Source organism: Ictalurus furcatus, chromosome 11 (genome assembly GCF_023375685.1).
Source record: "Ictalurus furcatus strain D&B chromosome 11, Billie_1.0, whole genome shotgun sequence".
NCBI classification, from domain to species: domain Eukaryota; kingdom Metazoa; phylum Chordata; class Actinopteri; order Siluriformes; family Ictaluridae; genus Ictalurus; species Ictalurus furcatus.
This window is the reverse complement of record NC_071265.1, coordinates 10,280,663-10,292,871: the sequence shown is the minus strand read 5'-3', so window position 1 is coordinate 10,292,871 and position 12,209 is coordinate 10,280,663. Positions and strand designations below refer to the sequence as shown.

The 12,209-nt window shown below is 36.1% G+C and overlaps 1 long non-coding RNA gene across 1 annotated transcript; it reads right to left on the bottom strand.

Annotated features, from left to right (window-relative positions):
• Positions 1–1,369: 1,369 nt before the first annotated feature.
• Positions 1,370–11,065, bottom strand: LOC128614597 (uncharacterized). The gene is made up of 4 exons (XR_008387072.1): positions 10,893–11,065; positions 10,196–10,283; positions 3,224–3,356; positions 1,370–2,984 (listed from the first exon to the last, which is right to left on the bottom strand). It is a non-coding gene; the product is annotated as an uncharacterized LOC128614597 (long non-coding RNA).
• Between the last annotated feature and the right edge of the window lie 1,144 nt (positions 11,066–12,209).

Below are 12,209 nucleotides of genomic sequence, written 5' to 3'. Positions count from 1 at the left end.
CTACCACCTGAGCCACAGCCGCCCCATAAGGGGTGTACTTACTTTTTTCATGTGACTGATCTGTTTTATGTTAATATCATTGTGAAAACTACTACAAAATGTAAATATGAATGTCATTTCATAGAGTGTATCTACTTTATTAATAGGCACTGTTTCAAAGAGGATCAAATGTTTGCTTGTCCAAATATGTGTGTACATGGGGTGTACTTCTTGAGAAAGACCCTCTCAACATGGCCTTCTACATACATTAGCATTAGCCTGATGGAATAGGAATGAGTGTTATAATTGTTATTATATACTCTTTAACCTCAGGGCCAACAGATGACAGGTTCAGCACAGCATGCCAGCTTAGTGTTTGTTTTGTTCTTTATACAAACCTGTCAAGGTTAAAGTTCTCCGTGTGTATCTGTGCCAGCTGATGCAGGGTTGCAGTCATTGTGCAACAGTTATTCCAGAGGAATTTGTCCATAGTGAATTGCAAACTCTCCTCTTTTGACCTGGTTCAGGCAAGATGGTGAGATTGTGAGCCAGGTATTTACATTTTTGAGCCATGAACCATGAACCAAATTGACTGGATTGGACCCAGTTTAAGTATTGAGGATATGCTCACCATTTGATGCTTATTTACTGTGAAGTGGGCCGGTACTCATCAGCATGCAGTACCAGGATGTCTACATTTTATTATTTGGCATACCTTGACTTTTTCAGCACAAGCTGCCGGTATGCCTGAAAAAGTCATGGTATGCCAAATAGTAAAATTTTTCTATAAATGTTTCAATAGTGAAATAGTTTCTGCCTTCTCCATATCATTCTCTGGGCGATTCATAATTACCCTACATAAACTACATTACCCAGTTGGCACTACGTGATGCTCATCTATTCTCTTCTCTCATGATAAATAAAAAAAATAAAAAAATGAACAAAAAAGTCTCAAGATAAATAATGTTAATGCTAGTCTATCTTTATGTAACATAAACTTAATGCTAGTCTAAGTAATGTAACATTAATGCTAAGTAACGTTAATGCCAATAATGTTGGCCTGGCTCTAAAAGGGCACAAGGAGAATGTCTGAGCCAGACAATGACTGCACTTACATGCACATCAAATTCCATTCAAGGTCTATATTCGGGTTACATCCATATTCTGAATATGATGTTTAAATGCGTACAGGCATTGGAATATTCCTGTATACGTGGTTGTTGTGAGTATGCTTGAGTTGCCATTCCTAAATACCTAGCCTACAGCTAAGCACTGTTAGCACCCACAAGTCCTTGTGAACTGAGTATGTGCATCTATCTCCTTCCAGTGGATTTTCTGAATAAGGTGTTTACATACAACAGATTTCCGATTAACACACACATACAGAATATAATAATAATAAAACTAATAGTATTTAGTATCATACAGATATTCCATTATTATATTATTACATTATTACAGTAAAATACAGATATTACATTATTAAATTATTCTATATTATAATTCTATATTATAAAATTAACAGTTTAGTAAATTGTTGTCCCTTTGAGTAAATAAATTTATTTTGTGAACATCAGCAATATTGATTATAAAAGGCTTGCAACAACTATTGGCTAAATTTCTGCCTCTCAACCATTAGCCTATTCTCAGCGAATGTCCAAAGTGTACGGCGTCAGTTGCTTGACAATAGCAGCAAATGACAGCTGTCCTGAGTTGAAACAATGCCCATGGCCATATGTAAGGTAATTTTTAATTTCATGTTATCACATTGGTTCATATTACATGGCCATTCAAATGGGTAAATGATGGCAGAAGGTTCACTCATGGCATCTGATATTTTATTTTATTCCATGGACATTCAAAAGAATGGAGGAAAAATGTCAAACGTGGGCAGATATATACATATAATATATAATATAGTGTGTCTTCAATGTATTAAAGTCTACATTCACAGTAACACTGTTTTGAATGCTGTTAAGGACTAATAGCTTGACTATAATTATACATTCAAGACTATAAAGACTGTAAAACTTTCAGTTTCCTCATGTTTTCGTGTGAAAAATAAGCAGTATCACTTTTCTTGTGATGAACATTATCACGTCTTCACTGTGCCCTGAAGTGTTTGTTTAATGTTTGCAATGCAATGAATGACATTGGAAGAAGGCTTTGTGGAAATAAATCAATAAATCAGATCAAATATTCCTAAAAAGTTATTTTGATTTTCTCTTCAATCACTACCATTAGCTTGAGGTTAAATTTTTCATTTTAGAATTAGACTCATCAACTACAGTTGAGGAGTGTTATGTAAATTTGTTCTGTGTATTTAAGCTGCTTCTCTGTTCCAGCAGAACTCTAACCACAGCACAAGGCCTTTAAAACGGCTCTTCACGCTTTTCTGTTTTTTTCATGTTTGACAGTTAAAGAGTTGTGTAAGAGTCAGTAGCATCTGCATCACTCCAGCGTGTGGGGCACAGCTGCATGGCATCTAGATTAACACCCGTGACTGCAACTGTATATTTTGTTCTCTGAGACATAGCCCACAAAATGACAGATGGTCTAAGAAGTCAGTATTTACTAAGAAAATAACGAATTAATAATATATTAATACTATATTATTAATATAAAATAGTATTAGCAGTAGCAACTTTAAAATGTTTGAATCTGATTAGTCAGAAGGTCTTTGGATCCGAAGCCTATCCCAGGAACACTGGGCGTGAGGCAAGAATACACCCTGGGTGGTGGATCACACACACACCTTCACACTTAGTGGGTGAAGTGTAGCCAATCCACCTACCAGGATAGGTTTTTTTTTACGGGGGGGTGAGGAAACCCATGCAGACATGGGGAGAACATAATGACACAGAGTAACCCACACTGACTAATCATCATATGCAGTTGAATAATAAAAGGAAAAGGTACTTTTTTTACAGTGGATGGCAGGATGTTTCCTGCTTGGTTCCCCAATAAGAATCCAATGCTCCATTTCATTCAGAGCAAGTGGTCCCCTGAAAGTAAAGAAATTAAGAGTTAAAAAATAATTTAAAGAAAAGGATTCCAACCTATTAAACAACATGGAATGTTATTCTAATTGATTATCTACTGGTGCGTATAGTTTCAGTGTTATCATGTAAGGATACTGCGGGGAGAATAATTTTTTACAAGGGTAGATCACTCCCCCCCCCCCCTTTTAGTGCAACAAAGAATGACTAAATAAAGGAAGAAAGCAATTGTTTATGCGGTGTACCTGTAAGCGTTGGCTGATTTTAATGGTGTAGCTTCAAAGCCCACAGGACAGAAGTAGTGGTTCTGACAGTGGTAAATATAGGCCATAGATTCATCTCTCAATCCCTGGGTCAGCTTAAGCAATGCTCCTTCAGCTAATCAAGGGAAGCAACATCACAAATGTTACATTTCATTAGTATGTTCATTGTGTACAGTCATTTAAAAAAAATATTCAGTAATATATGTTCCGCAGTAATTAGTATTTCATAGTATGACGATGTAATTTTTAAATGATCCTTCTTTCAGTACCTGAGGTTCTACAAATTAGCTTGAGAAAATCACAGACCATGAAACTGGGACTGGTCCAGTTTCATGGTCTGTGACTTTCTCAGGCTAATTTGTAGACGTCAGGTACTGCTAGTAAAAGTAGGATCACTGAAATGCCCTCTGTTAATGTGTGAAAGGTGATTAAATGCAAACCGTATTCTTGAGTTAATGGGAAAGGGCAACAATGGCAAACAAAAGTAAAGAAAACCACCTTTCAACTACCTTACGGTAGTTGTATGCCCCAACAATACAAAGCACCTGGGTAGATGGATTTCAGAATATTTCTGATTTGAATTCTCATTAGTCAGAAGGTGTTGATTAATTTTCTATAACAACAGCTCTGACAATAGTGCAGCTGCAAGGCACCTCATACGTCTACATTAATGTTCTTGTTCTACTACTTTATCATTTCTATAATAACAGCTCATTCACAGGGACTTAAAGAAAATGTCTAATATTTGATATGGTGATATTGATATAAGTTTTGATTAAGGAGATGTTTAATAATGTTTATTGAAGGAGTCTCCAGTGTCATGCTTTGTAACAGTCAGTAACTTTTCTGTCACAGGAAATTTCCAGAACAGAGGACTTTGTGGTTTCTTGGTAACTTTTAAAAAAAAAAAAATTAACTTCACATTGGAGAATAAAAGAGAGACTAGTGAGAGAACAACTGATGATAGCTGTTATAATGTAAGCAGGAATGAACTAGTTTAATTGCTGTTCTACAACATTGTTCTTTAATAAATTTAAATTTTTAATGGTTGACAAATTGTTTTTGTATCAAAGAAATAAAACACCATTTTTTCTCCTCCAGTTTTATTCTTTACATAATATATACACTGGGTTTCCAGTTTGCTAGGAACACTGAACATGTACTGTAGATCCACTCATTGGCCAGTTTTACTATAATTTGTTGGCAAATAATTACTGACTGTGGCCCATCTCTTGCTATACAGTTCGTCAACCCCCTCTACCCTGTCCATCAGTGGGAAGAGACCACTGTCAGACCATTGGTAACCAGATTATATTTGCATGGTGGATCATTCTCAGCACAGCAGAGACATTGTCATTGTAGTGTGTATGTAATGCTATTACAGATGTATCAGGCACAGCATCATTGCTGGGGTTTTTAAACACTGGTACTTACCTGCTACTTCATTAAGCTTATAAACCTTGCCAATCCACCTTGTATGTGTTAGACAGTTAGACACTATTATATGTCATATCTTTGGCATACTTTGTATTAAATGTTATGTAGCCCTTTATCAGTGTCAGGTTTCTGACTACAGCATCACTGTTAGCTGGAGAGTTTCTTTGGTGCACGTTTTCTCAACCTAGTGGAGGTAGTGAGGTGATCAAAAACTCTCAACCACACTACACACAAAGTCATACACTACTGTCGCTCTGCTGAGATGATAATATTTGATCAGTGGTGGCGTCTTTCCATTGCAGTGGAAGAGGGGGATTGACAAAATATGCACAGCAACAGATAAGCTACCAGCATGTGTATAATTCTCGATTAATAATTAGTACTATACTGTATAGTATACTATATTAAATATATAATTTTATGTATATACTATAATAATACTATATTATATATATATATATATATATATATATATATATATATATATATATATATATAGATAGATAGATAGATAGATAGATAGATATAGATAGATAGATATAGATATATATAGTCTTAATGTTTTTGTTTAGTTAGTATATTACAGAATTTCAAGGGTTTTTTTGTATATTTTGTATACAACAGTATAATTGTTAATAAGCAAACAAAATGAAAGTATATCAATGGCACAGTAGAATAACGATGTACATACTGCAAATAATGTTCAATTTTATAGCTTTATACTAAACTTGGCCATTTGTTTGGACAAATAGCTTGCCTGCTTTAGGGAAAGTTTAACATATTGGTGAGAGGTAGTTTTTTCTGGCGTTCCTCTACAGTGTCAGTGTGCTCTTCTTTTAGCTTTTTCAGTTTGATGAACTTGCAGTTACTGTGTTTTGAGTGACTTTTCCTTTGGTCTTTATTCAACAGAAAATATACAGTATTTATTCCCCCCCCAATCTCTCTTTCACATGTCTCTTAGGTCACATCCACAAAGAGCAACTCATTCCGAATGAGCCAACATTATGGCAAAGGAACAATGTTCCAGTCATTTAGTGGAGGAGAGGAAGTGGTGCAAACAAAGCACCTTTATCTGTGCCCAGTGGGAAGTGCTCCCACTGAGACCACCTACAACTCGCTGCCCTGCCTTACATCATCATTGTCATTTGTTTACAGTTGCTTCACTGAGCACTTACTCCTGACTGACTGATGCCTGATTAACACGTGCCATTTCACCCAGTCTTAGTTCGAAATGACGTGAACGTTATACAACTTCATGCTTCTTTACTGTAATAATTACTGCGGTATATTATTAAATGTATGAACCAGCGTACAATTAACAGTATTAACTGGTTATAATGTATGTCCATTTTGCTTATATGTAAAATTCAATTACATTCACTTACCTGTCAACTAGATAAATATGTATTGTGTTTGAGGTACTGTTTGTATTCTTGACTGTATGCTATTGCAAAGGGAGTTCCTAGTGGCGTGACAATACAAACCTGCTGCAAGGATTGAGATCTATATCTGAAGTGCCCATGGCAATTCCTTGACGTGCCACATATTGAGGCAAGGAATGAACTCTGATGTTCCAGCCTCATGTGTGAATGCACTGCTTTTCTTATCACCTGCAGCATGTGAGTGTGTGGCATGGGCTAGTTGAGATGTCAGACAGCTATTGGCAGTGGGACTAAGGAAGAGAGGATTATGTAGGGTACATATTCTGCTGCTCCACCATTACCCTCTAAGGGGAAATGGTGTTGTGTTCATTTGAAAGGTGCCCTGAGGCTCTCAGAGGCTTTGCCGCCAAGCTGCAGCTTCTGATGCGGATAAGCATTAATCCAGTGTGCAATCCAAAGCGCTCCAACTGAGTCGGTGAGAACACCAGGTGTGCAGAGATTCACAGGAAGCCCTAACTATTATTGTAACATCGTAAATCTTTATTGTACAGCTTTAGTACTGAATGAACTGATATAACCAGGAGGACAGTGGGGGGCCCAGTATGATGCTGTATTATGCAAAATATTGATTTATGATTTGTTCTAACTGGTGGAATGAAGTGGATTGCCTGGTTTGCTCACATCGCTTACCTTTAGCGTTAAAATGCAAGGCCAACACATTCACTAATTACAATCAGCAGCCTAAGCTTGGACAAACACACAAATGCTGTCATGATGCAATTGTCAGGACTGGTTGCCATGACAGCACTCAACATCATTTCCCTCCAGCATCATCACTCCCCTGGGCTTCATTACACCACCATTAGAACTAGAAATGGGATAGCATGATGTAATATTCGTTGCTATTACAGGCAGGTCTTATCATTACAACCACAGAAGAATAAGAGGGTCCATAATTTATGTTTAATATCAATACTGTATCCATTACTATTCCTTTATAGACTGAAACTGTATCTTCTGTGACAAGATGGACTTCAGTAACTAGCTTTGACAGCCAGTGCTTGGATTGCTATGCAGAAAGCTTGACAAGGCAATGAGACCTTTACTTGATTCTGACAAGCACAGCAAATTTCCCTTGGTGACGAAAGAGCATGTGTTAAACAACAACAACAACAACAACAAAAACTACTACAGTTGAAAAGGAGAAATTGGTGTTCCCTCTTTGTACAGTGCAGTAAGGTAAACTGCAATCTGCTCTCACACAGCCGTCCAATCATCTTAATATCAAGGTCGGCAGTACACACATCACATGACTGCATGGTTAAAAGAAGAACCAAATGATAACACACAGCTAGGTCAAAACCTTGGTACATATTATTACAATAATATTGCTGCTAAATGGACAGTTAAACACAAGCAGGTATACAAACCATCCACACAAAGAACGGTCAGATATTGTGACTTAAATGTGAATGATATTGAAAGTAGACACGTGCAATTTCATTGTACAGTCCAATCAAAGTTTATTTTTGACAGTTACAGTCTGGGGTGAGTTTACCACATGAATTATAGTGTAATTAGTCCTGCAAACAGACGTACATGTGTGACAATAAATAACCATTAAACGTTACACAGCAGTACAAATAAAAGAGAAGATTGTTCAATGGAAATGCATTTCGTTATCAGTATTACAGTGTACTTTGACTGTTTGCAACTAATATACTGTATACTGCATGCAGAACTAGGACTTATTCCATTGTGTGCTATTTCTGTTGTTCTTACAACAATCTTGACTTTATGTCTGGTTATTTTAGTAGAAATTCTGCACCACATGTTTCACTGTCAGCTCCTTGAACAGCTCTGTTCTTAGACTATATTCTGCCTCACTGAAATATATAAAAATGTCTGTCAAGTGAATGCATTTAAATGTATTTTGAACACTGTAACTTGTATTAGACTTTTATAGCTACAGATTGGTTTATCATGTATACCTTGACACTCTCTGAGAGATTCTGTATTTACTGCATGCAGCTATCTAGAAAGTGTTCAGTGCTCACTGCAAAATGTAATGCTGTGGCTGTAATTACAGTGCAATTTCTTGCAGTTTCCTTTTTAGATTGCCACTGATGAAGCACCCCCATTTATGGTAATTGCTTTTTTTATCTTCTGTATATATTGGCAAACTGATTAGGAAGCAAGATTTCTAAGGGTTGTTCCAAACAACACTCTCTGCTAATACTTTAATTAAGGACAGTGTTCATACCACTACATGACACCAGTAAGTTATTCATGATAACTTCAGGGTGTCCCAAAAGTCTCCATACATAAGGAAAATTAACACGTTTTAGCAAAATGTCTTCCAAAATGTTTTATACTTAAGACTAGAAGTGCTGATGAAGGCACTTCTGACATGGTGCTGGCAAACATAGTCCCCTACATATGGAGACTGTTGGGACACCCTGTAGATAATGTAATCATCAAAGTTGATTATTTTCCTTTAACAGCACATCACACAGAGTTTTATTTCTGTGATACTACAGCACTTTGCAGACACTTGGGATTTTTCATTTAGTAATGAATGATATGTCATACTTTTAACGGTTTATACATTTAATGTTGTGGAACATCCGCAAGACAAGTTAGTCCCTTGAAATTATTAAGACAAGAAAAAAAAATGCACCTTGTCATGGTATTGAATATTGTTAAGTCCTGAAGAGTCTTGTGAAAAACTTACAAAGTACCAACTCCAGAGACTCCTTCCATAAATGTTAAACAAATGGCTCCTTACAGAAATCACTGTAAGGAGCCATTTCTATATTCTATATTTCTTAAATAACAGTAAGTTTTAAAAATCTATTTATTATTAGCCCTGTCCTAGATTATGTCGACCATCCTCCAAGTCCCTCTGAATTAACTGTTACTACAGAAATGACAACCTTGTTTTTTTTCATATACTGGTTTATTTTTCCAGTGTATTACACTGGTCAGTTATTATTAACAATCATACTAATGCCTTTTATGCCATCATTTTAATACCTTGAAGAATTAGCACAGAAAAATATTTTTCTTCATAATATAAATAAAAGATGCTTACTTTGATGAAGAGTCTGAGAAAATACAAATAAGTTAGTCATTATTTGAGTATGCTATGATATTCCTATGATAATATGAATGTCATAGCATAGCCATAGGTATTCTTAAAATCTTATCTGTTGTTACTTACAGTTGAACTTGTACTGTAAAAAAGTATATATATATATATAAATTTGTTTTTTCACACTACACCTGCACTGTTTTTTTATTTTATTACTCTTACCTGGTAAATTCACCACTATGTGAGTCTGACATTCTAGAAATACACTAAGCTACAGAGTCAGTTGTTACTGTATGGCATTCGAAAATTAGTCAACTTGAGATCAAAACAGACAAATGAAATGAATTTAGGTGTCATGAACACTGCCTTATGAACACTGTAAGGTTAAAGTGTTAACTGTGAAATTCCAACACAAAGCTATTAATATGAAATTGTGACATATGAGTTAAGAGCGGATGGTGTAAAAGTGTTGGGGCTCAAAACTAACACTAGCATTAATTCTTAAACATATGCATATGAATGTATTCATAGGAATTTGAAAAAAAAAATCATTTTTACAAATAAATGGCAATTATTTATCAAGCACCAACAAACCCTGTGTAAATGTTTGGTATCCTCAAATGTCATGACATTCCCAAGCCCTTCCACTGTGTGGAGCTGGAGTAAAGCAGTAGAGAGGGATAAATGGATAATTTACAGCATACAAGAGATAAGCTACTTCTCTCTCTCTCTCTCTCTCTCTCTCTCTCTCTCTCTCTCTCTCTCTCTCTCTCTCTCTCTCTCTCTCTGTAGCCATGTTTTTTTTTATATCTTGAATAGCTAACTTGAGGACATTTGGCTGGTCCCCATGATGACTTTTATTTAAAGTTTTATTTGAAAAAAAAGAGTGTTATGGTTAGGGTTAGATTTAGGTATAGGCTGCATCAATAACTGCATCAATGATTGTAGCAATGAAAGGCCCTCTCAAGAATAGTAAGACCAGTGTGTGTGTGTGTGTGTGTCTGTGTGTGCGTGTGTATGTTTTGGATGGTTGCCATCTACCTCCGGATGTCTTAATATGACCAGCTGCTGAGATTGTGCCTTTTCTGTAAGAAGCAAAGATCCACAGCAGTTAGAGAGACTTGATGTCCTGCAGGGTGTAGGAAACTGTGTGTTTATATTGTGAATGCAGTAATCGTTTTTTGGTCAGACAGAAAAGAGAGGCCTGGATTCTATATAGCTCTTAGAAATCTCGCTGCTTTACTACACATAATACAAACAACACTAACAAAGGAGCCTTTTCTTGTATTCAAAGTACATCCAAGTGAATTGTATCAGAGTCATTTGCATCAAATGATTTATGTTGTGGAGCTTCAGTATATAAAACATTCCATCACTACCATCTATCCACTTAGACAACATGTTGCATATGATAATGAGCTTTCAAATATAATACTAATATATATAATATATAATACTAATCATATAATAACTAATATATAATAATATATAGTATTTTGTGTCATGTATAATGCACCAGACTCATTAATTTAGCACTGTACACTTCAAATGATTGATGCTCCTTTACAAGATAAAAGATCTGATCATAATGATTAACCAAAAATCATCTTAGCTTATGAAATCAACTTACTATTTCTATTTATAAGTGTTAGAAATATGAAAGCGTCAAAAATCTCCTAAATGTCTCTCAGGGCTCAATTGTAAGCTAGCCACAATATCAATATGAATATGGACTTACCCCAAAATCAGTATTCAGTGTATTCATAATGATTTAGTCCTGCCACGCATGATGAGAACTGACTGTGAGCACTCCTCTTACCTGTCACCCCTGAATGTGAGCTGAAACTGTGAGGTCTGCAGTTTTGTACCATTCCCACAGCTCTCAGTGCTCACCAGCACCATCTAGGCACTTGAATAAGGAAATCTGGTTGGTTCTTGCTTGTTTAGGAGGAGCTCGAGACATTAAATATTTTTACACAATTATTTGTTGAATCAGTTTCCAGTTAAAGGATAAAAGAATGAAACACAACAGGTGATTCATTAACATCAGAATGGACCTTGTTAACATTCAAGTCATATTAACAGGAAGTCAGAATAATCTACATAATGTGGCCTATACATCATATACATGTGGAATAGCTGAGAAATAAGTACATAAAGATCAGGGAAAACAGAATGAATTTTGTGTTAGATTGCAATGTTTGCTTATGTGGTAATGTCTGCTGACTGATGACTTGCCATGACCTGCAGTAACTGTTTTTCTAGCATGCAAAACTTTGCACAGGAAGGAATTGCGTATCACACCGAGGCCTCATTTGAACTACTGTAGTTTCATTTTGAGCCTCACAGCGCCTCAGTTTTTATCTATGGCATAATAAGTAAATATGACAGTTACTAAAGCTCCAAAGCTTTCACTGTTCAAGCCTGAATGTAAGTTGAAACAGTAGTTTTGGATAATATAACCTACAGTGCCTGATTTCTTCTGTTTTTGTGTATATCTCATACTAACCAGTTTTAGATTTTCAGATGAAATACAACATAAAACAAAGGCAACCTGAGTAAACACACCATACAGTTTAACTAATTGCCCCCTTAAACTTAAAATCTAGTTGTGCCACCTTTAGCAGCAATAACTGCAACCAAACACTTCTGATAACTGGAGATCAGTCCCACAGCACTGTGGTGGAATTTTGGCCCATTCTTCTTTGCAGAACTGCTTTAGTTCAGTCACACTAGATGGTTTTTGAGCTTGAACTGCCCGTTTAAGGTCCTGCCACAGAATTTCAATTGGTTCAAGTCAGGACTTTGACTAATCCACTCCAAAACATTAATTTTGCATTTATTGAGCCATTCAGAGTGGACTTACTCCTAGGCTTTGGATTACTGTCTTGCTGCATGATACAGCTGCGCCTGAGTTTCAACTTACGGACTGGAGACAGAAAATTCTCCTTTAGGATTTATTTATTTATAATAAATCAATTATTGCAAGTTGCCCAGGCCCTGAAGCAGCGATGCATCCCCACACCATCACACTTCCACCACCATGCTTGACTGT